Genomic DNA, 24,665 nt, shown 5'->3' with positions numbered 1-24,665 from the left:
TTTGTTCAAAATTATGTGTAACCTCCGTGTCGTGTGCTAAATAGCTTCGCTGGTCCACCACCTTCTACGAATGGAATGGCTCACGATTTTCCAACTCCTCTTCCTCATCTTTTAAGCCGTGCCCCACTACTCGTTCATGTCTAAAACCAGCGACGCGGCAGAAGAAGAAAAGTTTGCCAGACAAACAATGCTTTAAATTACAACCTGAAGAAATTATAACGGTGTGGGTTAAATGTGAGAGTCACAAGAAATGATCCAAATCTCGCTCGTCAAAATTTACCGGCGAGATTATTCAAATTACTTTTACAGTGGAATTACAAGAGTGATAAGAATGAAACGCATGATGGCATTGCGCTTATTATTATACTGACGGAAGAAGCGGAAGAACGAACATAAAAGAACAAGAAATGAACGTACGTACCGCATATCTCGCTCACTGGAAATTACCAGGGAAATTATTCAATTATTGTTACAAAAGAATTACAAGAGAGATAAGGAAACAACACTGCAGCAAGACAAAGAATGCTCTAAATTATAAGCTGAAGAAATTACAATGGTGTGGGTTAAATGTGAACGTGACAGGAAATTGTTGAAATCTCGCTCATCGGAAATCACCAGCAAAATGTTTCAATTGATTTCTGCGAAAGAACCGAAAGCATACCAGGGGAAAGTAGTAGCCTCTGTATTCTAGAACGCTAGTAGCCTCTGTACTCAACCACATCGTGTGCTCCCTTTCTTCAAGTCTCGTTTGTTCCTTGCGGTAACTTCCCAAAATCGTGAATCACCAAGTGGCCTGCCCTCACACTCCGCTATGCAACGTTCCTCCCCTTAACACTCGGAGAAAATGTATGGCATCGCCGATTCTCGGCAGAAATGGTCACTGTGCCTCATTGAATATTGCGTATTTCTGGAGAAGCGTAACATCTCCAGGCAAGGGGCGCCGCTGTGTGCAGCACGGTGAAGTGAAGAAAAAGCTTTGAGTCGAGGATCACTCAAGAACAAGGTGGTAAGTCAATTAGAATAAGCACACGAAGTTGGCAAAATACTGTAGGATCCGTCAGTATGTCTTAAAGATTATTGAATATATTTTTAAAATACCACTTTTAAACTAGGGGATACAGATATCTAGCTTAAACTTTGACTTATGGCATCGTTGAATCCATTTAAAAAAACCGATGCGTCCACTGAAAGTTGCTATCAGAAATCAAGGATATTTCCTTAAGCTCATTAATTGAGGCGGAGTGGACTGAGTGGGACAGTGGAGGAGATATCAATTATTTGGTGTGTATCGTGGAAAATGATACTTTATGGTGACATATCGCGAGTGCACAAATAAGACTAGTTCACCCAATATAGAATAAGCGCCGGCTTTTCGTGAAGGATCAGAAATTCGACGTATAGTAGTTTACAGTTTCCTGTTCTTCAAGAGGGATTTCCTCATATGTTCTCACAAGGCATGTAGGTGGCCAAGGGGCTTTTGTTCGTCACACTCTTCGCTTTTAATAACCGTAACCTGATATGACGCCCACTCCACGAACGCCAAGTTGGGAATATGTTACTTTGATTAAGCTTTATTGAATAAGAGCATGCGCAGTGTTACTGTAAGCACATTTTGCATGGGAGCACTAAGTCGCACATATTATCCCTGCTGCGGATCATGTGGACGTGCCTCTAATTTCACCGCTCTCCTCAAAGCGAACCTGTCCACTGCACCGTACACGTTGTCGCATTCTATGGTATAGTTGAAATGACGCAAATAAACAAGCAAAACCCAACCAAATGTATATGTCCTTCAGATTAGACTTTTGGAGTAAACTGGCACATCCGACTTGTCAGGTATCCGCTCAAGATTTAGTTCAAGCTGCCATGTATCCCAAGGTTCAACGCAAAAACAATATTTTCACGCTGCTTGGGACACACTGAAATTGTCCCTGCAAATCATATATACTTACTTGGGCAGCGGTAGCTGACATGTAGAGGCACCAACTACGTGCGCCCGCTGAATATAATACCTATATTCCGTCTTGTCAATTCCGTGCAATGCAGCGAACACTACGGTTGCCGTCAGAGAAAGATCGAGAACCGGCTGCGTGGCTTCTCTATCGAACAGCTCACCTTTTGGTTGATACGACATGTATTGTATTCGTTAGCATACTGAAAAGATTTTGCGCCAAAAAACAACACACACAAGAAGAAAGACGAAGACGACGTGTGTTGTTTTTTGGCCCAAAATCTTTTCAGTATGCAAGATCACCAACTAGCCCAGCAGTTAACTCTTCTAATGTATTCGTTAGCCTTGCATTCAAACAGTTGTGTGCACTGCAGGATTAGTGACGTACTATAGACAAGCCGTTCATTTGGTCCAGTCTTATGAACACGTGACGGAACACACCGACTTTTGCAGCATAGTATACGGAGGTACCGGCACCGACCAGTACCTCCTCTACTACTTAAAGGGCGCACTGGACTGACCTACGATTGCAGTGGTGCTGTCCTTACCTGCCTGGGCGACGCCGGGTAGTAGTTGTAGCAGCGTGCGCCCAGGTGCCCGGGTCCCACGTGCACGATGAAGCGGAACGCGGCCAGGGTGAGCGACACGCACAGCCGGCCCGGCAGGCGCTGGTAAAGCTCGGCGGGGCCCGCGCTCCACTGTAGGCACTGCAGCTGCGCGGCATCCCATCGTCAGAGGCGTTGCATCTTGTCATCGGCCGTTAAAAACCTTCGCGCCAACATCGTCGTCGTCTTAAAATCGCCGTCCTGTCACCATTTGATTGACTCCTGCCACACGCACAGCCTACGGCACGATCACTGCTAGCTGTCTATGACGTGTGGTTAGGCTACTAAAGATCTCCCCCAATTTCCGTTGCTACTTCAGCAGCTTCTGCAGTTTAGCTATAAAGATTTTAATAATAGCAGTTCACCGATGTTCCCGAGACTGGACGCGCTTGACTGGTACGGTGCTCTATGTGCTCACTATATACTCACTATGCACGGTCACTAGTAGGGGAGCCACGTGAGCAGATGAAAGCGATGAAATGATTCTATTCAAAGCAAGTGAGTTGGCAACAAAATATGTACGATATCGTCGCAACAGGCATCATACCTCAGACTGTGCAGGCGGAGAACGACGGCACAGCCTGCTTTAAGGAACCCCACCTACCCATTTTCTACATACATAAGAAAAATACGATAACGGACACCGCCACGACGAATTTGGCATGACGACGATGAAGGCCGACAATGACAAACGCCGCACGACGACAAGGACGAAGAGAGAGAGAGAGAGAGAGAGATCGGGCGGGGCTGGGGCGACGTGGGCGAGGAGGGCTTTGTGGGCTCGGCACCGATCCGTTCGGCAGTGCGCAAAGAACGTGTCCCCCTGGTAGCAATATGCTGGGAGTGCCGCCAATGTTGTCGCTTTGCAGGTTAGCTCAAGACAAGAATTGTGCGTGGCTCTGTCTCTCTCAGTCTCTCTCTCTCTCTCTTCTTTTTCCCTGTTCCGCGGTCGCCGACTCTGTACTCGCGACATTGAGGTTTCAATTGGTCAACTGCACCACATTATAGCAGTCACAGCATATTTTATTGCGACCAGTTCCAAACACGCGCAAAGTGTTACCGTGCTTTGAATTATTGTCCCTCCTGCTCGGGTCTTCTGGGCAGAAGTATTATGCAATACCTTCATTATTAATTAAAACATTCCGGCGGAACTGATGTCGTGATGAATATCGACGCTAATGCGATTAGCAGTGAAGCAATGCAGCGACACGCCGTATTACCTGCGCCGCGTGCACCCGGACTCCTCGCATGCTTCTCACGGGAGCAGTTACTTGAAGGCAGGTTCGTACGGCCCTCCATCTGCGCATGCTCCGCCGATCCGCATGTCGCCTAGCAAAGGGGACGTGTTTCTTCATTCTTTCGCGCTTCTCCGTGCGGCCGCTGCCTTCATACGGTTGCGGAAACCACGCGTTGAGAACGGCCGCTGCCTTCGTGCGCGCGCGGAGAATTGTAAACCGCGTGTGTTTGCGAACCCTCCGACCAGCCCTTTACGGACGGTGTCTTTTATGCGCGCACGCGGTCTGCAATAGTGGAGGCGTCCGCCTCTAGCGTGACAGCTGCGGTGTCCGCGGAACCGTAACATCTCGTCGACCACGACCATATAGTCGCATGAAATGCTTTGTGCCCCTTGAAGAGCGCATCGAATAACGCGGGCGTCAGAGGTCGTTTCTGGGTCAACTTGCGCAGCTGTTTAGGCAATAAATGAGCGACGTTTTCGCATCGCCCCCGAAAGCGTCAGTGTTAATATCTTGTGGCCCTTGGCCCGCCCTGTGCTATTTTTCAGCTCGTGCGCATGCATTTACGTTCACCGGGTGAGTTGGCCCGAGGAGATCACGTAGCGTGCAAAAAAAGAAAAAGAAAGAGAGAGAGAGAGAGAGAGAGAGAGAGAGAGAGAGAGAGAGAGAGAGAGAGAGAGAGAGAGAGAGAGAGAGAGAGAGAGAGAGAGAGAGAGAGAGAATCTCAGCCGACTGAAGTTGTTATATTATTTTTTGGTCATTCAAATTCACTTTATTTACCGATAGTTCTGACTGCCTATCTGAACTAAAAGCTGTATAAGCAATTGGCAGGCGCCTGTGGTGTCCGCTACAAAGTAGGCGTAGCAAAAGAACGTGTAAGGTACAGAAATCAACGATACAAAAATAAAGCAAATCACAGTACCAGAAAAGTCGTGTGTACACCATCAAAAACGTAAGAACAACCACTTCAAAACTTGAAACTAAAGAGTAGTGACATGAAGAATCCTTATAAACACTTTACACCGATCATGTACCGAATCACTTGCAATATTTCCTAGCAAGAAATTTTCAAGAAATAATTCATTAATTGACATCGCATATGCAAACCAAATAGCATATACTATTACAGTGAAAACTGTGTTTCCAGTTACAAGGTGAAACAGCTCTCGATACGCAACATCACACACAGCTAAAGAGCACGTAAGATACAGAAATAAAGGGTACAAAAGAAAACAAATGGCAATACAAAAATGGTTGTGTTTACACCATCAAAAACACAAAAGTAACAAGAATAGCCACTTCAAGTACTTTAATATCGAGAGTAGCGACACGAGCAATCCTTGTACAAAACTTACTTAACACCGAAAATGCAAATTATTACAAGCAAGAATTTAAAGCAAAAAGAAAATGCAGAAATAATTTGTTAAAGGACATCGCATATACAATCGAAATAGCATATGGAATTACAATGGAAACCGTGCTCCCAGTTACAAGCCAAGAGATAGATCTTGATGAACAGCAGCACACAAACAAAAAGCGAACGCAAAAACAGACATCTAGACAACGCTTCACTCACAAATGAATTATTTTATGGAAAACAACGACAATTTCTCGCGCATGCGCAGCACAGCATAGAAAGAACAGGTTGCATCATCAGAACCGCAAGTGACAGAATATAACAATACAAGTAAAACACAGGTGTGCTGGTGCACTTCAAGGAGGAGGAGGAGGAGGAACCACTTCATAAAAACACCAGTCAATGAACGTCAGGAGAGAAATGCTTCTCCTCCTTCGCCCCTAGCCGTCAGCCGGATTACCTTGAGACATAGCAGCAGCAAGGGCTTGACCGATGATGTCCTGCTGGACGTTGGGGTCTGGGCTGCGGAGCAAAGTCTCCCAGTATTCTAGAATGCGCGAGCTATCACGCTTGGACGGACATGTCCACACCATGTGAACCAGATTTGCTGCCTCATCGCAGAAATTGCACTTTGACCTGAATACTCCTGGATGCCACTTGCTGTAGAGTACGGGGTTTGGAAAAACACCCCGTCTGTAATTTCCTCCACATAACCTCATCTTTCTTACTGAGCGTTCTGTCCGCTCCCGGGTAAATTTGTCGATTTAGTCTGTAGTGTACTGTGATTTCCTGGTATGCGCGCATATCCCCTCGTCTGTTTATAGTTTCACTGATTTGGGAGCTTCCGGGGGTCGACCGGTAAGTGAGACTTCGGGCGACCGAATGAGCCTCCTTGTTCCCTCTTAAGTCCCTGGTGAGCTGGTGCCTAAACGAGCAGAACAAGCTGCCTGGGTTCTCCTTCCCTGTTTAGTTTACGGATGGCAGTCTCCGTCACCCTCCCCGATTCGTAATTTTTCACAGTGTTTTTGGAGTCGCTGATGACCACATTTACCCCCCTTTGGGTGACGGCCAAGGCCATGGCTACTTCCTCGGCTTCTACCGTCTCGACGCCACTGACTGTGCAGCACGCCACCGGTGTTCCATCTAAAGCTTTCTGTGCATTATTAACTCAAACCGGCTAGCCAGTCTTGCCATTTAGTTACAGGCAGTATGGCGGTGTAGCCCTCCCTCGTAACTTCAGGTTCCTTGTGCACTCTTCCCCGCGTGATCCAGCGTTCCTTGCTCATGCGCCTCTTTCCCATCTGCGGTGCCTTCACGGTTGTTCCGGTTTAGCGCGGTGTTGGTAGCTTTCGTTTTACTCCAGAGCACCCTTTCATTGTCCAGCTTCTGACTGTGACTCTGTTGCTTGTCACTGCATTTTGCTCGACAATGGCGCTGGCTTCCGTAAAGGAGTCGAGTAACTGTTCAAGTACTGCGTTGTCATGTACCTAGTAAAGAGAAGACAGTATGCATTCACTCTCAGCTCGAATCTGCCTCTTGATGAGCGAGCCCTTCTGTTGTGCTGCTTTCTGCAGGTCTGAATCGGTTTGGTGAGTTGCGATTTCGATGGCCAACGCAGTGGTGTCAAAATTAGTCAGTGTGCCAGTTTTGATCGTATGGGCCGTCATGTAAGGCCCATTTCTGTATTCGTCAGGTGGACGGGAGAAGTCCCAGCCATTGACAAACGTAAACACGGCTGCAAAATGTTTGCAGGAGAGTTCTGTCTTTCGAAAGTCGAGGCACGTGCAGCTTTGTGTACAAAGAATGACGTCATGAAAGTCTGTGCTCCCACTTATGGAGTGCACAAGAAATTTGCCCTCGTTACTGCCAAGTTTACTGTCCTTGAATTTGTGGTTCTAGTGAGTCATTCCATTACATGCTTAGCTACCGCAGGGGGCCTCCCTTGCAGCTACTCAGGCACCACATTGTGGTAGAGGTGGTAAATAGCGGAACGCTCACATTTGACTGGAGAAACTGTTCCTCTTTCTCTGGGAAAAAATAATCGACTAGGGCTCCTAGAATACCTTGCGGGCTACGGTTACCGCTGTTTCCTGCTAAATAGGCCGAGTTCATTGTTTATTTTTTCTTTATTCAGTAGCATTGCTTGTGTCGAAGCGAAGGTGTAGCCGGTAGATTTATCCACATCGCCTTGACAATGAATGGATGGATGGATACAACTTTCTTGTACGTCCGGCAAGGTTTAACGCGACTCGGGCTCAAGTCTCCCACGGGAGAAGGTCAAGGCCCTGCCTAAACGCCGCCTCACGGGCTTGCTGGACTGCCCACGTCTGGATTCCGAGGTCTGAGCTGCGCAGAGCGGCGGCCCACCTCGACGACAAGGTCTCCGGAGTAACTGCCATCCCTCCTATAGCTACATTGCACTCCCACAGCATGTGTTTGAATGTTGCTGGTCCATCCTGGCACAATTTGCACGTGCCGTCCTGATGCTTATCTGGGAAGATACGTTTCAGACGGAATGGATTAGGGAAGGTGTTCGTCTGGAATTGTCGCCAGGCGGCGGCCTGCCTCCTGTTCAATTTGGGACTCGGTGGTGGGTATATCCTTCTGGCGTTCAAATATGCACTGGTTATGTCGTTGTATCTGGTGAGCCTGTCCCGTTCTGCTCGAGAAGCGTTCGCTATCGTGAGAGAGGCGTTGCCCTGTTCGGCGCGGCGCGTCATGTCTCGCGCCGTCCGGTGCGCCGTCTCGTTTAGGTTCGGGAGCGCGTCGCCTTCCGTGGTGACGTGCGCGGGGAACCATATGATCCTCGAGCTCGCGGTTTTGGATCAGCCCGCTTTGGCCAGAATGGACAAACTTGACAGAATGACCTTGCCAATCAGCCACTTGTCTTTCACATAGGCCTGTAGTTTGTCAATTCGTTTCCATTGTGGTGACTGCTCCAAAGCATCCATCGCAATTCTTACGTCCTCCGCATTGACAGTGGATGCTACTCCTCTTAGTAATTTCTTAACGGCGTTCACGCATTCCACATTCTTTTCTTTTGCTTTTGATAACCACCAGTTGCATGCTTGCTCCCTGTGCAAATCGCAGAAAACCTGACGGCTATCCTGAAAAAAAAAAAAAAGAAAAACAAGTGCGTTAGTCTCCGCTTGACTACAATCTACCATCCAGTAGCTTGGATTCTGGCTTGGGTTCCAAGATTTGAATATATTCAGTGCCTCTTCAATGCATTCAGCTGTCTCAAACTGAACAATAAAGGTGCCCACAACAGCATAGAAACTTGCAATCTTTACGACAATCAGGAAGAAACGAAGAGCATAATCGGTAGTCTTATATGTGGCGTCAAGACACACAACACTTTCGCTGTAATTGAGCATCAAGTCCTTAATGAACTGTGTTTGTATCATCATCATCATCATCATCATCATCATCTTTTACGTCCACTGCAGGACGAAGGCCTCTCCCTGCGATATCCGATTACCTCTGTCCTGCGCCAACTGATTCCAACTTGCGCCTGCGAATTTCCCAATTTCATCACCCCACCGAGCTTTCTGCCGTTCTCGACTGCGCTCCCTTCTCTTGGCACCCATTCTGTAACTCTAATGGTCCACTGATTATTTATCCTACACATTACGTGGCCTGCCCAGCTACATTTTACTGCGACAGTAAATATTGTTACGGGGTTTCATATGCTTCACTTGTGGCCGTATCGGCCATATTTTACGTCACTGCCGGTCTTCGTGGATTTCGACCCCCTGGCCCTACCTCCCATCCTACGGCCCTCATGCTGCTCCTCGGTTCCCCCCACAAACGCAGCCAGTACATTCTGACGACACTTCTCTGCCTACCCGCTCTAGCCGCTCTCCTTCGCCACGTCGCCGCTTCTCCCGATCGCCCCCATCTCGCCGACCACCGTCCCCTAGATCCTTCCGGCGCACCCTTCCGGAAAACTAACGGGTGCAGCAACTGGAGGTGATGCTGCCAAACCGACCCGACACAAAAATCCTCTTCTGACCTTGCCCACACATCGGAACCCCATTAAAGTGAACGTGGATGGTGTACCTGTTACGGCTCTGATTGACACTGGCGCGCACATATCTGTCATGAATGCTCAGCTTCGGAATCGTCTCAAGAAAGTCTTTCCTCCTGCCCCGTCGCCTGCGGTCCAAGTCGCCGACGGTGGAACACCAGCCGTTATTGGCATGTGTCCGGCTCGCGTGAGTGTCGCCGGACATCACCATCATCATCATCATCATCATCATCATCATCATCATCATCATCATCATCATCAGCCTGGTTACGCCCACTGCAGGGCAAAGGCATCTCCCATACTTCTCCAACTACCCCGGTCATGTACTAATTGTGGCTATGTTGTCCCTGCAAACTTCTTAATCTCATCCGCCCACCTAACTTTCTGCCGCCCTCTGCTACGCTTCCCTTCCTTTGGAATCCATTCTGTAACTCTTAATGACCATCGGTTATCATCCCTCCTCATTACGTGTCCTGCCCATGCCCCCCTCCCCCATTTCTTTTTCTTGATTTCAACTAAGATATCATTAACTCACGTTTGTCCCCTCACCCAATCTGCCGGACATCATACTTTGGTTTTATTTTATGTTCTAGAGCACTGCCCTCACGACCTCATTCTGGGCCTTGGCTTTCTGTCTACACATTCCGCTTAGATAGACTGTTCTGCTGGTGTTGTGCAACTCGCTCTACCTGCTGGTATTGACCCTCCCGATAGTGCTTCGATACGGCTATGTTCCACAGAGCATATTCGCCTCCCGCACCGTGCCGTTACCTACATGGTGTCTCCCCCGTTCCACCTATACCAGATGGTGACTACATCGTATCCCCTAATCCGGATGTCCTGCTCTCGCATAACGTCGCATTTCCTCACACCGTCATTACCATTTCGGACAACGCGTCCTGCCTTCCACTTGTGAACTTTGGACTTTGTACACAAGTACTCCCACGCGGAATATCCCTGACGCAAATAACGCCGGCCAGAGACTACAACATTTCGGCTTTAACTTGTAACAGCTCCTCGTGTTCAACTCTTGCTTCGCCCCCTGTTCCTTCAGACTTGAATGCCCTAACAGAAATGATTGCTCCCGACCTTCCGCCCCAGCGTGCTAATGAACTACGTTCTCTCGTTGCCTCATACTGGGACATATTCGACCTTGGAGAGCGCCCTCTAGGACAAAAATCTGTCGTAAAACATCGAATAAACACCGCTGATGCGAGTCCGATCCACCGGCGACCCTACCGCGTCTCACCTACTGAGCGACAAATCATCCAACATGAAGTTGACAAGATGCTTTCTCGAGACATCATCGAACCTTCTTGCAGCCCATGGGCATACCCTGTTGTACTAGTTAAAAAGAAGGACAACAGTTGGTGATATTGCGTGGATTATCGACACCTCAACAAGGTAACCAAGAGGGACGTCTATCCGCTACCACGTATTGACGATGCCCTGGATTGCCTGCATGGAGCACAATATTTTTCGTCCATCGACCTTCACTCCGGCTACTGGCAAATTGCCGTCGACGACATGGACCGCGAGAAGACAACATTTATTACTCCCGATAGCCTGTATCAGTTCAAAGTGATTCCTTTCGGTTTATGTAATGCCCCGGCCACATTTGAACGAATGATGGACGCCCTCCTACATGGTTTCAAGTGGTCCATCTGCCTCTGCTACCTGGACGACGTGATCGTTTTTTCTCAGACTTTTGCGACACACCTCGAACGCCTATCGACGACCCTATCTGTTTTCCGTCAGGCGGGGCTACAATTAATTTCGTCCGAGTGCCACTTCGGTCGTCGGGAAATCTCTGTGCTCGGGTATCTCGTCGATTCTTCTGGTGTACGCCTAGATCCCGATAATATACGGGCAGTGAAAGACTTTCCCGTGCCAACATGTGCCAAGGATTTTCGCAGCTTCTTAGGCCTTTGCTCCTACTTCCGTCGGTTTGTCCGAAATTTTGCTAACGTTGCGCGCCCGCTCACTCAGCTCCTCAAGAAAGACGCCGCATTCATTTGGGGCCCTGAGCAAGCTTGTGCTTTCATTCAGCTGCTTGGGCTGCTTACGTCCCCGCCCATTCTCGCTCACTTTGATGCGTCAGCTCCAACAGAAGTCCATACCGATGCCAGTGGCCACGGTATTGGCGCTATCTTGGCACAGAAACAAGGGCGAGAACGTGTTATTGCCTACGCCAGCCGCCTTCTTTCCTCTGCTGAGCGCAATTATTCCATCACCGAACGCGAGTGTCTGGCTCTCGTTTGGGCTGTGGGTAAATTCCGCCCCTATTTGTACGGCCGCCAATGCACAATCGCTGATCACCACGCTCTGTGTTGGCTTTCGTCCCTCAAAGATCCTTCAGGGCGCTTTGGCCGCTGGGCTCTCCGCTTTCAAGAATACAACTATTCAGTTGTATACATGACCGGCCGGTTACATCATGATGCGGACTGCTTGTCGCGCCATCCTGTCGACCCTCCTGACGTTTCTGCGGCCGGCATACCTGTCATCGTTCTCTCTCTGGCTGCTTTTCGCGATATTAGAGCCGAACAACGTTGGGACACCTCCTTACAAGACCTTATTTAACGGCTCACTTCAACGAGGCCCCATCCTTCCCTTCGCATGTTTGAACTCCAAGAGGGTATATTGTACCGCTCTAACATGCGTCCGGACGGCCCTGCCCGACTCTTTGTTGTGCCTGAGCATCTGCTTCAGACTGTTCTCGCCCAGCTTCATGATGTCCCGACTGCCGGTCACATTGGCGTGTCACGGACCTATGACCGTGTTCGTCGGCGCTTCTATTGGCCTGGTCTATACCGTGACGTCTACCGTTACGTCGCTGCGTGTGACCTTTGTCAACGACGCAAAAAGCCGACCACACTCTCTGATGGTCGCCTTCAACCACTTGACGTACCATCATAACCATTCTTCCGTGTAGGTGTTGATCTTGTAGGCCCTTTTCCTACGTCTGATTCGGGAAACAAGTGGGTTGCTGTAGCGACAGACTACGCCACCCGATATGCAATCACACGGGCTCTTCCGACAAGCTGTGCAACCGATGTCGCCGACTTCCTCCTAGAGAACGTCATCCTTCACCACGGCGCCCCTCGACAGCTCCTCACCGACCACGGCCGCTACTTTCTTTCTGAAGTTGTTAACGACATTCTGCACTTGTGCGCGACTAAACACAAACTTGCTACTGCTTACCATCCACAAACTAACAGTCTAACCGAGCGCCTTAACCGCACCCTTACTGAGATGCTCTCCACGTATGTCTCCGCTGACCATCGCGACTGGGACGTTGCGCTGCCGTTCGTTACTTTCGCCTCTAATTCGTCTCGCCATGATACTGCCGGCTTCTCTCCATTCTTCCTCTTGTTTGGCCGCGACCCTACGCTACCTTTCGGCACCATTCTGCCTGCTAGCCTGAATTCCACGTCCGAGAACGCCCGTGAAGTCATACTCAAGGCTCAAGAAGCACACCATATTGCCCGACGTGGACTTGTGGAGTCGCAGGACAATCAGCGGCGCTTATATGACGCCCGCCATCGCGACGTCCATTACACACCGGGCACCCTGGTTCTCCTTTGGTTGCCGTCGCGACGCGTTGGCCTCTTGGAGAAGTTACTTTCAGGCTACTCTGGCCCTTACCGTATCTTGCGTAAAGTAACTGACATCACGTACGACATCGCCCCTCTTGAGCCAACCGTGGCTCAGCATCGCTCCGACGTGGTCCATGTCGCGCGTCTTAAGTTGTATCACTCGCCCGCCTCCTAGCCAGCGCCGAGCCGGTGCTTCTGCCGCCGGGGGTCACGTGACACGCTGACGAAGAAGATGTTGTCAGCTTGGTCAGAAGAAGACGACGCTCTGGACTTCGCGCGCTGTCTGCCATCTTGTCAGCCGCTACGATTATTGTAAATATCCTGTAAATATACATCTGACTGTTTTTAACCCCGTAACAATATATGGACACTCCAGGCGCATTTCTGCCGTCAGCGTCGCTGGCGGCGTCGTAGTCGCCGTGAGGTTCTGTACGAAGTCCAAAGGCGATAAAACCGTCGCCACACGCCTAATGCTGCATATGCAAGTGAAAGCTTGCGAGGGTGAGCCGGCGAGTGCGGTTCAGTCTCGCGTGCGCAAGCAAAGAACGCGGGCCGGAAGCGTGCCCTCTCCTGTCGCGCGCGAGGCACGGGAGTCAGGCGAGGGAGGGAGATTCTTCTCCGGCGGCTGCTCGCCCGCCACTCCGTACAGAGTGGAGACATCCGCGGCACCTACTGCGGCGTTGGGCACGCTAATGGCAGACGCCGTAGGAACGCGTTGCCGGTGCTAAAGTCTTGAAAGCGATCTGCGATGTGGCCAAAGTGCACGCCAGCGCGAGCCTCACCTTCAAAGCAATCAGAGTGCGCGTAGTGCCGGTAGCTTCGCATGCGCTGTGATTTCGACGTTTCGTTCGCGTTGAAGCGGGAGATGCACGAAGGCCAATTCGCTTGTTGCTGCCGCGATTCCTCACTCCAGCATTTTGACAGCGAGTTTCCGCGCTCATCGAGCGAGAGGTGTTCACGTTTACCTGTGCGCGCGTGACACCGTGGTTGTTAATTTAGATAAAACATGTTGGCGCGCTAGTTGGTTTGAATGCATGATAGAATTTGTAAGCGCGACTGAACAAGGACGTAGAAAGAAGCAGACGCACAGACAGCGCTGTCTCTGTGTGCCTGTTTCTTCCTACGTCCTCGTTCAGTAACACTTACACATTCTGTCATTGTTAATTTAGTCAGTAAGCGAATGTTTACAAGTTTACACGGCCGATAAAGCTACTATCCATACTTTTTAGAGCTATCTACTAATTTGCTATCGCAATTGGTGCTTCGCTTTCCGGGCGGAACTGCGAAATTTTTTTCTCTTAACGTCAATTAGAATATCTGCTATTCCCGTTTGATCTCTGATCCACACCGCTGTCCTCCTGTCTCGTAACGTTACGCCTAAATTTCTTCGTTCCATCGCTCTTTGCGCGGTCCTTAACTTGTTGTCGAGCTTCTTTGTCAATCTCCAAGTTTCTGCCCCATGTGTCAGCACCGGTAGGATGCATTGATTGTACACTTTTCTTTTCAATGATAGTGGTAAGCTTCCAACCAGGATCTGGCGACGTCTGCCGCATGTATGTGTTTATATGCAGAGCAGTAATGGGGGGTTTCCTCATCCTCCGTTGCCTCTGCATCCAAACTACTACTGTCTGGCGAATCAGCCTGTTGCTCTCCCTGTGCTTCCGAGTGTTCTTGCAGAGATTTCACTTGGTAGGCACGAAAAAATCTACTTGTCGGTGTTTTTTCCTTCACTTGATCTACGTGGACTCTGACATTCTCTTGGTCTGCAGAACTGAAGCTGTCTTTGAAAAGTGCTTTTTGAATATGATTTTTATGTCCATCCTGGTGGGGAGAAATTCATAGATGTACTTGAGGGACATTGCTTGTTCGCAAAAAAGGACGTCTCGGACCTAGCATTTCAGGCAGCTTTCCATCGTCTTGACACATGTCACACCTCGCCGCATGAGCTCACGGATGTTTCTTTAAATTTCAGAGGTGATAGGCTGTGTGTAGACTGCACAACGAGCGTCAGTCTACACTCGTAAGTAAGTTGCAACGACGTTGCTTGTCCGACATGCTAATATAGAAGCGATGCTCACGGAGCACAGACTTGCCACTTCCTGGATTTGCCAGGACTTTTCTTCCTGTAGCGCCAGTCTCAGTCATTATGTCGCCTCTATCGTCACTTTCTGGCGCTGCCAATGACTACATTGTCCCGGAGTGCTCATATAAATTAAAATATGTAAAAGTTAACCTATATTTATTGATCCTGTTGTACTATATAAGATGCTGCTTAATTAAAATATGTTGGCCTATAATTAAGATCCTAATTTGTTAAGTGTCCTACAAATTAAAAGAAAAGTGAGACACAAATTAAAAAAGTAAAAATAAAATATTCGCTCTGTTCACTTGCAGGCGGGAATGTGACAATGCCGAACTGAAGATCTAGCCTGCGTTGAAAAAATGAAAGTATCAAAAGATGTGGCAAAAAGACAGACTGAAAGGCATGACAATGGGCAAAATAAAGCGATCCACCCATAATACATAAATAATCTATGTTTCTGCATGAATTTGAACAGATATTTACTATACAGGGTGTCGCATGCAAACTGTGCCAAAATTTAAAATTATGCGAGTGCCACGTAGCTGGACAGAAGCAAGGTAATGTTGTTTGCCGTCACTTGGAGCGAGTCGTACTATTTATTTATTTCGCCTAATTACATAATTAGTTATTATTATTTACTGGTGAAATATTATAATCAGAACAAAATTGTCAATCAGAAAATTGTAGGCCATCATGAAAAATTTTCGATCCATCTTTCTGTTGCTGAATACATGCTCATTGGCAATTGTTTTCTGATTATAATATTTGATCAATAATTCATAGTATTTATTTAGTTAGGCGAAATAAGTAATCTGACTCGCTCCAAGTGACGGCACATAACATTACCTTGGTTCTGTCCAGCTACGTGGCACTCGTACATTTTTCGATTTCGGCATAGGTTACGTGGGACAGCCCGTCTAACACGGTGCCCACGTTCTTACCGTGAATTCTGGGCACATTTCTACTTGCTTTGCATGCACGACTACAGTGTAGCCTTTTTGTCTTAGTTCCTTGGAGCTTCACCTTCCTGCGTTGAAAAAGTTCTTGCAGACCAGTTTGTTTCGCTCGCCTGTTGAATGAGAAAAAAAGGGAGAGAAATCCTCTTTGAAAACATGCGTATTGTTAGTCATGCAATCTATCTAATACTTCGGTAAGCTCACTATCAGATCGCCACGCATTATGAAATAAGAATTTTCGCACTTGGATACCATTGTGGTCATTCTCGTGACACTTCATTACGCACCAAGCAATGGCCTGTCGGTTCTCAACAAGATGTTCTTCTTTAATGCATCAAGTAGCTTAAGAAGCATTCTCTAATTCTGATTTCGAAAGTTATGTTCGCCGCAATGCAGCGTTGTTACGCGATTAAGCATAAGCAATATACTGTTGTAAAGCATATAAAGAGTGGAAAGGGGCCACTGGGACGAGACATAGTATGCATTTCTTAATTATACATGCGGGTACCTGCCGTCTTCTGCCATATATATGAGCACCGAGAAGTCTAATAGGTGTACTGGCAGTCATACAAAGCCGTTTCCGACGTTGCTGTGGCGATTTGAACCCATTAATTGTTTTAGGTCGACAAGTACGGTCCTAATTGTAAGAGAGTACTATATATATATTTTTTTTGATCAAGCCAATGTTCATGCGGCTGATGTTTTATGAAGTGTTGAATAATTGCCACAATAATAGCTACATGCCTGCAAGTTATGTAGCTATTATTTCTACGTGAAACGACAAATCGAATCACCACAGCCACGTCCGAAATAATTCTAAAGACCTGCCAGTAGACTTTGTCAGGCGTCTCAGTGTCCGTGCTATGGTAGGAGGGCGCGCGTCCGTTTAATTAAGGAATTCTGTGTGGTGACAGTGGCCCCATTCCACTCCTAATATACTTCACCGCGTAACAAAACTTTACTGCGGCGAAGCCGACAATGGCAACCAAATTAAGCAGCACTTTTTGGACCCTTGCCAATGCACGTTCCAAAAATTTTGGGAGGTGCTTTCTTGGGCAGTATCGCCGAGGATGTTGCAGTCTGTATAGATTCCTGCTGAAGTTACTCTGATAAGGCTACGAGCAACGAAGGAAATAATAAGGCGACCTCATATTTATTAAGCATAATAATTCATCCAAAGTAGCGTAAACGGCAACAAATGCACCACCAGATGAGGCTCGCCCAGTGAAAACTTCTTGCATGAAGCGTACGCATGTGAGAATGCCTCCGTGCAACACATATGTTACGTGCCAACTGGTGGCCTAATGAAGCTAATTAAAAGGCTGTACGCGTTACTCAGATTAGCTGCTACTTGCCTATTTACTGCTTGACTATGTGCATTTACTTCTTGACTCTGTGCCTTTTCGGATGCGATCTGCACTTTGTGCAGGTCGCATCAAAAGAGGCACCGTTTGTAAACACAATGTATTACCTTGGACGGCATGTTCTCGTCCAGAACAATATGTTCTCGGTGAACAGTGAAAAGCAGCCTGCCTGCAGAGATATTGAATCAAAGTGTAAGTCATCACACAGAGCTCGATCAGCAAACTTGTGCTCGACATGCATTACATAATACGCACCTTTCGGCCTGGCGGAGTGTCCCCTTTAAAAAAAAAACATTTACAGCAACGAGGTGGTCTTTTGGCTCGTCGAATGCGTTTCTAAACGGTGCGTAGTCGGTCCATGTGTGTCCGTCCTTATTTAATTCGTGGAGGTACTTCTTCAGAACACTTCCTCAGATGCCGTGAACGCAGTACACCACATGACAACACACTGACAATGAGAGTGCCTTCCTCCGTCTGCCTCAGTTCCTGGCTGTGCGGTACCGCACAAAGATGCGCGAAACACGCACGTGGTTTCGCATTGCCCGCGGGTGTCTGAAGGCTGCGGCAGCACAAAGAAGCGCGAAAGAAAGAAGAGGCGCGTCCCCATTGCTAGGCGACATGCGGCCCGGCGGAGCATGAGCAGAAAGAGGGTGGCGTACGAACGTACCTGCAAAAAACCGCTCCTGCGTCCCACTGTACACGCTGCGCCATCTAGCGGTGCCACCGCTAAGTCCGTGCGTGGCGCGGGTTCGATTTCTCCAAGCACTGGATAAATTTTTATGTCTTTTTTTCATTAGAGAGCGGCACATACGCAGCGACACTTACCCAGTTACCCCAGTTGGCCTTCACAAGGTTAATTGAACGGCGACGCATATACCTAGCGGCACGTACTCAGTGACCTAAGTTGGCGTCACACAGGTTCATTGTAGAGCGGCCGATACACATTGGCACATATATTCAGTGACACAAATTTGTCGGACGGTTGGTTTGGAACCCTGATCACTTAGCACAGCAGTCCGATGCTCCACTCGTTAAACCAAACAGCTACGAACATTGTAAAAACGTACATGGAAGCAGCGGGCACAAAGAGCACCCCTGAGAAGTCATCGCACATAAGGATGAGATCGAAATACGCACGTCGAGAGACCGACATACGAATCGAGCTTGCGCTCTACGGCATGCCGATAGAGGAAACTACACAACTACGAGCTCCGGGCATGCACGTTCAGAGCAACGGTAACGTGCAAAGCAGTGGCGCAGCCAGAAGGGGGACTCACGTTGTAGCTCGGCGACCTCCTTAAGAGGAAGCTTTAGCTCGGGTACTCCTATCTGAATACATGTAGAATGGGAATTCGTTTTTCTCGGCAACCACTGCACCAAATTTGACGATGTTTGTTACATTTAAGAAAAACGAATTCTAATGACTGCTGGTTTTGAATTTTTCGTTTAGGTTGTCAATTTTTTATTAAAAGTTTGACAAAATTGCAAATTTTCAGAAAACAAAAAAAATCAAGTTTATAACTCTGTAACTCAACAATGAAAAATGATATCACAATTCTGTGAATTTCAACTAATAGCACATCTACAGCGGACAAAATTGATATGTTACACATGAATCTAAAAAAAATAGTATTATGGAAATACGGATTTTGCAGAACCCTTGTACACATCGTAACTAATTCACGTAAGATACAAATTGACATATCAAATTTGTCCGCTTTGACTGTTATAATAGGTGCCGTTGACAGAACAGCGATATGTGTTCTTGATGCAGAGCTATCAGATTGTAAACGTCGTGCTTCTATTCTTTTCGAACTTTCGAATTTTTCGAAATATTTCAAGCAATATTCAGGCCCTAAATCTAAGTTCCGCTTCCAACAGGCACTAGAATTTAACTTTTTCTCTCAAATGCAGCAAATTTCATTAAAAGCAATCTAGAGGTTATCTCAGAAAAGCGTTTCTGTGTTTTACGTGTATTTGAATAGGCCACGTCGGAGTTGGTCCAGAGCTAAACATTCCTCTTAAATAATTTGTCGAGGGATCAAATACATGAATAATAATTGCATTACCATTGCCAATGGTGCTGCAATCGAATTCTAGAAAGCTACGCACTGTCAAAACAAGTAGAATATGTCATTATTCATAAAAGAATATACTCGTATGTGCCAAATATTGTGCCGAAAATAACTGATATCAATGCTTCCATTTTTTTCCCTATTTAATAAGTAACGTAAATATCACACGAACTTTAGAACTATTTCAGTTCGAAACCAGCAAAGCAGTGCATGCCGCTGATATGAAATATGTAAAGGCCATGAAATGAACAAGTTGAGGACAAATCTGTTAATGAAACTTTGTCATTCAAGAACCGTGTTTACATTCATGTACGTATGCAACGGCCAGTGAAAAATCTCGATGACGTTGGCATTCATTACAATGTATTACGCAGGAGCAGCTGTCACCGGCCGTGTATCGTGAGTAATTCCACCGAAATTATAGTCGCAACAGAGACCACGTATAAAAAGCAGGAGTTCTGCAGAATATACGAGGGCGAGTCAAATGAAAGCGAGCCAATGCAAATATATGACAAACGGGGAACTTTATTTAAAAGTAGTCTCCATGAGAATTTAGACATTTGTCCCATTGACTAAGGAGTCGCGTGATTCCGGTCTCATAAAATTCCTTGGGTTGCTGCTTTAAAAAGTCTGGAACTGACTCTTTCACGTCATCGTCCGACACGAATCTGGTTTCTTTGAGCTGTTTTTTTCGGTTGCCCCAAAATGTGAATTCGCAAGGCGACAGGCCTGAGCTGTATGGCAAATGTTGCAGCGTTTCCCACTTTGCCAGTTTTGTATTAAACACATCAGCGATGTGGGGACGGGCATTCTCGTGGAACAAGATGACCCCATTCGTCAATTTTCCACATCGTTTGTTCTTGATTGCAATACGCAGCCGTTCCGGCGTTTCACAGTATCAGAAACAATTCATAGTCTCTCAAAATTTAGCAAATTCTATCCGTAATTGTCCCTGACGATCGAAAAAAAAAACTCAACAACACCTTTCTGGCAGAAATGACGGCCTTTTCTTTCTTTGGGCGTGGTTAATTCGAATGTTTCCACTGTAAGCTTTGCCGTCGTGTTTCAGGCTCGTGATAGTGGCACGACGGTTCGTCCCCGATCACATTTGCAGACAAGAAGTCGCCACCATCATTGTGATACCGGATCAAATGAGTCAAGGCAGCGCCGAACCTCTCCGTCTTTTGGCGGTGGTTCAATATCTTGGGGATCCATTGCGCACACAAAAGCCGATAACAGAGATGTTCATGAATTATGGCGTGAACCGAACCGTGACTGATGTTCACACGCTCTGCCAGTTCATCGATGCTTATTCTCCGTTCTTGTCTCATCACCTCATCAACTTTTGAAATTTTGTTAAGGGTGATTTTACGATGGAATTTAGCCCCATTTTGGATCGTCTTTGCAATTTTCACGTCCCTCTTTGAACCATTTGCCCCAACGCTTCACAGTGACCAATGAAATGCGATGTTCAACGTACACGGCAGCCATACAGCGTCTAATTTCTTTTTGGGAAATACCTTCCGCAGTCAAAAACTTCACGGCACCATGCTGTTCTACTTTTGGAGTTTCCATTATGTCACGCAACCATGTTCAACCCAGTGTATGAGAACATTACAGAACCTTTATCCTCACACCTGCGTGTCACTTTTGTAAATGAGACATCCCTCTCTTCCACGCACACGCCTCGCAGATAATGAACCGAACTATTATTGCGCGAAGTGGGTAGGCTCACTTTCGTTTGACTCGCCTTGGTACATTAGAAATGCGAAGATAGAATGGGATACACAAATGCAAGATATAGCTTGATAAAGGGCAAAAGAAAGTGTCCCTGGAAAAAAAGTTCACTGCGCGTATACACGAAACCTCGCAACAAGATATTTAAATATACGTATAAGTCTCCAATAAACCTACGTATCTAAGAAAAAGTCACGGTATATAATGCGTCAAACAAGGCGAATAAACATGTTGCGCAATCACAGATTCACAAAATCCTAGATCCCACCCCCATTCCATCCACTCCCGCCGATGTATCGCGCGCGACGGAAGGCGGTGCGCTTGCTCCCCACTTTTCTCCTTTGCGCACGCAAGACAGTCACCATCTTCGGCTCACCTACTCCAGCCCACCCCTCCCCTTGCGCTTTCACTCTCACATACAGCATGCGGCGCTCGGTAACATTGTTATTGCTCTTGGTCTTTACACGAAAGATGAGGGCGACGATGACGGCAGGAAAGCGCCTGGAGTATCCATACAATTGCTATCGCAATAACATAACAAGAGTATCCGGCAACTGAAGCGTCCTATGACCCTTTACTCTCCGCAAAGGAAGAAGTAACAAAATCGAACCTTCACCATGCGACAACCCGCTGCGCCGCAACAATGTATTTTTTCCCCTTTTGTGGGGCGGGGGCACCGAAAAGAAAATACGCAAAGGAAAATATGTTGGCCACAATCGAATGCCTATATTGCGCACCTAATGTGGCTACCGAAGAAATATAAAAAAAGACAACGTGAGACGCTTGGTCCACCAAGAACCATACGCATACTGCTCGGTATCCTACACCGGCGAGACAAGACTTTCTGGAGAGGTTGCGCTCAAGCGAACGCGGTGCAATCCGTTGAGTCACCACAGTGATGGCGCCGAGTGACCATTGTTCTTTTTCCCGTCTGCTAGCCAGGAAGCGTCCAAAACTGTGCCAGGCAAAAATCCACTCGGCCAGAGCAAACCGAACGCACACGAAGTGCGCCGCGCAGTGGTCGAGGCAACACGAGAAAAACGTATGCGCTCTGGCTGGCTCTGGCAGCCCGCGGGTAGGGTAGCGAGAACAAAAAAAAAATTGAAGACGCTCAATGTGTCCTCACGAATAAAAGTCAAAGTAGAAAAAATAAGAACCTAGTTACCTTGGCTGGCTTTAGTGTCTTGACATGGATGCTTTGGCGTAGGTGAAAAAAAAAATTTGATATTTTTTATGTGACATGATGGCACAAATGAACCACCACAACGCTTCGTCTCATCGGACCTGACTGCGTGTTCTGTCAACTTGTCTAATAGTGTGTTGATTTGGCTTGTTTCGTTGTATGTTCCGATGTAAGAGTTTAGATTAGTCAATGCACCTTTGGCGTCAAATGTTTATAACAACATTATACCCACAAAATTCCGAAATTGAAAATCTAAAGCACAACTTTGGAAATGTCAACGCACCTTTCACATCAAAAGTTTATGAGATTTATACCCATGAAGTTTCGAAATTAATATCCATGCGCTCTGTAGATTCCGCGGCCTCCGCGAGATGCCGAGGCGAGCCCGTTTGTCACAAAAACGCCCTTGAAACTTTGTGCTCGTGTGGGGCTAATTGGCGTTATGTGACTCCCGGTACATGGGCGTTGCCGCGAAATCCAGCCCGAACTCGCAATGTTCGCGGTGAAATGTATTTTAGAGCATGAAAAAGTCGTTCAAACAAAATCCAGAATGATTTCCGGCGCCGGGGGTTGCTTTGGTCGGCAGTGTATGGACAGCACGAAAATATTTCGGGGGGGGGGGGGGGGGCGCTGAAGCAAGATAAGAATGGCTGTATTTATCCTAATCTTGCCCTGTCCACGCAGTAAAACGCGAAATGACGCACTCTGCGCAGCCAGGAAAGTACATGACGTACTATCGTGTGGTCGGGAGCGTCGGGGTCGTCGTTGCGCTTGTTGTAGGCGTTCGGCACGAACACCTTGCACGAAACTGGCCGCGGGTCGTGCGTTTCGAACACCGTGAAGTTCACCTGGCTGCGAATTTTGAAATTCAAAGAAAAATGAGAAGCATACATTGCGAGACTACGGCTAGTGGCCTAGCCTGAAATTTACTAAAAGAGAATGCAACAAAGCTAGCGCGATACCTGATCCGAGTGGCCTACAGTGAATAATGGTAAACGGCATGCTAGAAAACGTCCCGGAACGGCGATTTCGAAACCATACAGACAGGCTGAAATAAAGTAAAGAGGTGAATTAGCCCAACTACTTGACCAGCATTAACTGCAGAATCTTTTACTCTGAAGAGTCTTTATTCTGAAGTTACGTACTTGAGTTGAACCTCGGATACACTGCGGTTACGGTTCTTTCTTTTTTCTTTTGCAGGAGAAGGTGGGAGTGCATTGCTGTTAAGTGTGAACAATAAGTGCACCAGTACTAAATAGATTCCCAATGAATTCTTCGAGCGGTATCACGACAAGGTACGCAGTGACACTGTGAAGTGACATATTCCATTAAACTCTCGCCTAGTCACGTGGTGCAGAGCGGTATTTAGGTTGCGTATAATATCTGTCAATTCGTACTCCGTAGTTGGCGACAATAAACTGGAATTAATAGTAGCGCTTTTTTATGGGTATACGAACTTGTGTGTTCTTTGTGAACAGGAGGTGTGTACCTCCGCTACGGATGAACTGACAGTTTAGTAAAGTAGCAGCTTGCACGTCGTTAAGGATACCTTGAGTCGAAGATACAAGTATTGGCGCGGCAACATTCTTTCTTTGAGCGAGATTGTTAATTGCCTGCCAAAACTTTCTTTTGTCGTCTGATATACCAGAGAATAAATTCTCATAGCACTGTATTTTTGCATGTTTGAGTTCTGCATTAAACTTGTTGCGGTATTTTTTTAATTCAGCAAATTTCTGCAGATCACGTGTCTTAACGAAAGAATGATACATGTTATTTTTGACCGCAATATTATTTAAAGGTAGGCGTGTGATCCTCGGTTTCCTAATCTTATTCTTGGAACTTGGCTTATTTCTAATCTTTATAGGAAAGGCCAGCTCGTAGCATTGCATGAAACTGGCACAAAAAAAAATTTTTATATGCTTGATTTACATCGCTTTGTATTATTATCGGCTCCCAGTTTGTCTTCCCGATAAGAAAGCGGAAAAGTGCAAAAGAATTTGGGCTGAAATCCCGATATGAACTCGCACCCGTTTTTATACTTTTATCTTTCGTCATCGGTAAGAAACAAAACGTGGGTAATAATAATAATATTTGGGGTTTTACGTGCCAAAACCACTTTCTGATTATGAGGCACGCCGTAGTGGAGGACTCCGGAAATTCTGACCACCTGGGGTTCTTTAACGTGCACCTAAATCTAAGCACACGGGTGTTTTCGCATTTCGCCCCCATCGAAATGCGGCCGCCGTGGCCGGGATTACAAAACGTAGGTAAGATGATCACTTAAGTCCAGTGACAGGAGACCCGCAAAAACATTTGGGCAAGGCGCGTTCATGATGACATCTAACAACGTCGCACTATCCGTCCTAGTAAGAGTGGCTAAATTGATAAGATTTTCACAGGCATACGTATTTATTAGGTTTTTATGTTCATCCATTAGTATCCATTCCCAACATGTTAATGCTCAAGTCACTCATTACAAGGAACATTTAACCA

The 24,665-nt window shown here is 47.0% G+C and overlaps 1 long non-coding RNA gene across 1 annotated transcript in view; it reads right to left on the bottom strand.

Moving 5' to 3' along the window:
- The window catches only part of LOC142573912 (uncharacterized), a 33,342-nt gene extending 10,324 nt beyond the window's left edge, over window positions 1-23,018 (bottom strand). The window contains exons 1-2 of the long non-coding RNA XR_012826371.1: window positions 22,907-23,018; window positions 2,500-2,664 (exon numbers count right to left, since the gene is read on the bottom strand). This is a non-coding gene — a long non-coding RNA (uncharacterized LOC142573912). The remainder of the gene's footprint in view (window positions 1-2,499; window positions 2,665-22,906) is intronic.
- Between the last annotated feature and the right edge of the window lie 1,647 nt (window positions 23,019-24,665).

Source organism: Dermacentor variabilis, chromosome 3 (genome assembly GCF_050947875.1).
Source record: "Dermacentor variabilis isolate Ectoservices chromosome 3, ASM5094787v1, whole genome shotgun sequence".
NCBI classification, from domain to species: Eukaryota; Metazoa; Arthropoda; class Arachnida; order Ixodida; family Ixodidae; genus Dermacentor; species Dermacentor variabilis.
The sequence above is the reverse complement of the archived record's forward strand: the minus strand, read 5'-3'. Positions and strand labels throughout refer to the sequence as shown.